Source organism: Dipodomys ordii, unplaced genomic scaffold (genome assembly GCF_000151885.1).
Source record: "Dipodomys ordii isolate 6190 unplaced genomic scaffold, Dord_2.0 Scaffold135, whole genome shotgun sequence".
In the NCBI taxonomy this organism is placed as follows: domain Eukaryota; kingdom Metazoa; phylum Chordata; class Mammalia; order Rodentia; family Heteromyidae; genus Dipodomys; species Dipodomys ordii.
In genome coordinates, this window is record NW_012267351.1 from 3,023,638 (window position 1) to 3,027,726 (window position 4,089).

Below are 4,089 nucleotides of genomic sequence, written 5' to 3' on the forward strand. Positions count from 1 at the left end.
CACACACCAACCACAAAGAAATAGAATTGATCTTGGCTCAGATGTCAGTTCCTGGTGGGGAGGTCCAAAGGGGAACAGAAGAGATCACAATATGGAGGCTGGGATGCAGAGAAAGGAAACAGAGAGGAAGGAGCCTGGGCAAACCACAGCCCCCAAGGAAGAGCAGAAAACGAGTGTGTGTAGGCCATCAGGACAAAGCCCCTCCACCCCCTCAGAGGTTTTGCATCCCTTACCATGACCTTGAGCAGTTGTGTGAGCACCCTAGAGAATCCATTGCCATGCCCTTGAGCAGTCTTGGGTATCTCCTTGGAAGGCCTCAGCTGAGTGGATCACACAGGTGTATGTCAGAACAGTCACCAGTCAGAGAGGCTAAAGGATGCATGGCTGTGTGGAGCCTCTAGGTGGGTCTGGGGGTTGATGTGCCTTACATACTGTGCAGGTGGTACTTTCCCCTTGAGAAACCCCTACTATTTACCAGGAGGTCTTCTTACCTTCCTCCTTAATCAATCTTTGCCATTTTATATCTTATTCTTCTAAAGTATCTGATTCGGGTGTTGCAGTTTTTTCATATTACAAGGACACACCCTCTCCCCTACTTTCTTAAATGAGGCCTCACCTTTTTCTTCCCAGTAAATGTTTAGAGGGGAGATCAACGTCTATACACACAAAATAATTCATATGGTAGCTTGGTTGTGCTGATCATTTCACTATACACACATATAAATTTTATTATTTGGTACTAGGGACTCAAACTCAGGGCCTCATGGATGGTATTCAACACTGTACTGCCAAGGCACAATCCCAGATTAACACATACATGTCTTTATTTTTTTATTTTTTTGTTTGTGGGGTCTGAACGCTGGGCCTGGGCTCTGTCTCTCAGCTCTTCAGCTCAAGGCTAGCACTCTACTACTTGAGCCACAGGACCACTTTGGTTTTTCTGAGTGTTTTGAGATAAGAGTCTCCCGGACTTTCTTGCCCAGGCTGTCTTTGAACCATGATCCTCAGATCTTAAGTCTCCTGAATACCTAGGATTACAGGCGTGAGCCACCATCGCCAAGCTCAGTGATACTTCTGTAAGGCTCGATTTTTAAATTCATAATATGAATGCTGGTTAAGAATACGCAAAACAAAAACTGAGATAAAGGTTTCACCCCTCCCCTGATATTGAGGAATACAACATTGTACATAGAGAACTAAGCTACCTTTTCCATGGTTGGAATTGCCTTTGTTAATTGAAATGATATAAAGGCCTTAGAGATTTTATTAGAGGCAGGAATTTGAAGATAAAATAAGATGTTATTGAAAAACTGGTGGGGAGTTTCTCCACAATCAGTGTCAAGACAGCTGGAGAAATGTGTGTTGCTTGAGTAACTGCGTGTCATTGTGACTCACAATGCCCAAGACATTGTGACCTTGAATGACCTGGATGTGCTTGAGAGAATCTGGCTCATTGTTTCATCATGAGAGCCTTGGCTGATATATAGCTTTGCAGACTAGTATTTTAAGAAAATCCTTTTGACTTTCCCAAAAGATGGATTCAGCATATTTTCCTCTAGTGACTAAGTAAAGTAAGTTACTATGTATTTTGGTGCAGGAGCTGAAGCAGTCTATTGGACATGTGAATCAAAAGTTATTTGGTACAAGCAAGGCCTGGGGTTGAATTCTGGTTCCAGTACTTAAAAATTGCTATCTGGAGCAAAACTATTACTAATTCTCTCCTAGGATTATTTATGTTATGTTTTGAGATTGTCTTCAAAGCATGTAGCATATAATGAATAACTGATAGCAAAAGACAACTAAAATTCAAATTCAATAGTTAGGTGTCAGTAATAAATACAACAGAGGTTATTACTTTGTGAGGGTAAAGGGTTTTTTACACCTTTGTGAATGTTATTTATAAATTTTTGTTTAAGTTATACAATAATTTTGACTCTAAACTCTGCTTTCATAGATGTCTTCTGTCTGTAGTTAAATAGCTAGAGTACATTCTAGAATATATGTTGAGATATTCTTCTGATTGTTATTCAAAACATATATTTTCAGTAGTTGTAATGTGATTTAAGATTTTCTTGGAGGTGGGTTCCGGTTGCTCAGGCCTGTAATCCTAACTACTCAGGAGGCTGAGGATTGAGGTTCAAAGCCAGGCCAAGCAGGAACGTCCGAGACTCTCCAATAAACCATGCAGAAAACTGGAAGTGGCACTGTGGGTCAAGTGGTAGAGCACTAGCCTTGAGCTGAAGGGCTCAAGGACAGCACCCAGGCTCAGAGTTCAAGCCCCCAACCGACAGGGGCTTGGACATGTTTTTGTATAGAGATGAAGCTCCTGGATTAAGCACTGTTTAAGGAGGTGGTGGTGAAGTCCTGGGGCTTGAACAGCTGGGCCTGGGCACTGTTACTGCACTCATTTTGCTCAAGGCTAGCTCTGAAGAATTTGAGCCATGGCACCAAATCTGGTTTCTTCTGTGATTAATTTGAAGTAAGAGTCTTGGAGACTTCCCTGCCTTGACTGGTGTCAAACCACGATCCTCAGATCTCAGCCTCCTAAGTACCTAGAATCGCAGGTGTGAGCCACCGATGCTGAGCAGAAATTTGTTATTTTTTTGGTGGGTCATGGGGCTTGAACTCTGGGCTTGGGCGCTGTCCCTCAGCTCTTTAGCTCAAGGCTAGTGCTCTACCGCTTGAGCTACAGCGCCACGTCCAGTTTTCTAGTGGTTAATTGGAGATAAGAGTCTCAAGGACTTTCCTGCCCAGGCTGGCTTTGAACCTCGATCCTCAGATCTCAGCCTCCTGAGTAGCTAGGATGACAGGCGTGAGCCACCAGTGCCCCGCTTTATATTTATTCTTGAAAGTCAATTCTTACTATCCTTAAGTAGTTATACCAAAGGGAGGGAGATAGGGAAATGTCAGAATTGCAAAATTGCTTTTTTTTTTTTTTAAATCAAGCCCCTTCTGGATTCGCTCCTCCAGATGCCAGATATATCAGTCTTAGACAGATAAAATTAACCCACCAGAAGAAATAATGGAAAGCAACCTAGCTGGCAGGAAAGTAGAGATCACATCAGGCGCTAATGCCTGTCAGAAGCTTCTGACCACCTCTCCCCTTTTGTTTTTTACTCTTCTGATTGAGGATCAACCGCCTCAGACACAGACCATCTCTCGGGCTTGTTCTGTGTGATATCCTCTTTATCCACCTTGGTCTGGCTGCCCCCAGTGGGTCAGACCACACAGATCCTGTTCCCTTGTATCCCCCCCCCCCCACTCTAGATCTGACAGGGGGGCTTTGGGGACTGTCGGGTCTGACCACACAGATCCTGTTCCCTGGTGCCCCCCACACTCTAGATCTGACACGGGGGTCTTTGGGGACTGTCGCCCGGTGGGCTCTCAAAGCTCAGGTCTAGGAAGGTGAGGGAGAGGATACTGACACCGTTTTGAGAATGAAAGAAAATGGGTCACAGGATGGCTCGGCTGTGGAGTTCCGCACCCCGATCCGAATAGGAGGCAGATACGTGCCACAGTCAACCCTAGATTTAAGAATATATATGAAAAAAGATATATATAAAATCCGGGGCCCTGTGCGGCCTAGAACCGCGCAGCCGCAGTGCGGAGCAACCAGGCCGCGCCCCTTCACGTCATAGGAGCACGTCCTCTACGAGCTGTGGGTGGGCGCGGGACTCTGTGACGTAGGCGCGTTCGCGCGGCGTGGGTGGAGCTAGAAGCCGCCTTAGGGGGTTATAGGGCGACGGCGCAGCCGCCATTTTGTACGGTGTTTGTCGCAGCGACTGGACTGGCGCGACGGCGGTTTGGCGACATTTCTCGGCCAAAAGGCCTTTTGCTTTTACGGAGGTAAGTCTTCCGGGGAGAAGCGTGGGACGGGGCGGCTGTCGAGCTTTCTTGAGGCCTGGGAGCCAGGTGTGGGTGGCCCCGTCCCCGAGTTCCGACTTTGGCCACTGGGGATTGAGGTTGGCGGGTCCCGCGGGGCACTGCCCAGCTGGTGGCCTCAGACCCCCTAAAGTTTCCCGGGCGGCGCGGTTCGGCAGCAGGCCCTGCTGTGGGAGCCCAAGACGGCGCGGCTCGGCTCGGTGTGGG

General features: G+C 47.0%; 2 protein-coding genes across 4 annotated transcripts in view; both read left to right on the plus strand.

The window, feature by feature from the left end:
• LOC105996770 (dual specificity protein kinase CLK4) overlaps window positions 1-4,089 on the plus strand; it is a 43,213-nt gene that overhangs the window by 4,347 nt on the left and 34,777 nt on the right. The gene's annotated exons all lie outside the window — the stretch shown is intronic.
• LOC105996771 (dual specificity protein kinase CLK4-like) overlaps window positions 3,706-4,089 on the plus strand; it is a 22,318-nt gene continuing 21,934 nt past the window's right edge. For all 3 annotated transcript variants that reach the window (XM_013030962.1, XM_013030961.1, XM_013030963.1), the window contains exon 1: window positions 3,706-3,846. The gene's annotated coding sequence lies outside the window, so the exon portion shown is untranslated. The remainder of the gene's footprint in view (window positions 3,847-4,089) is intronic.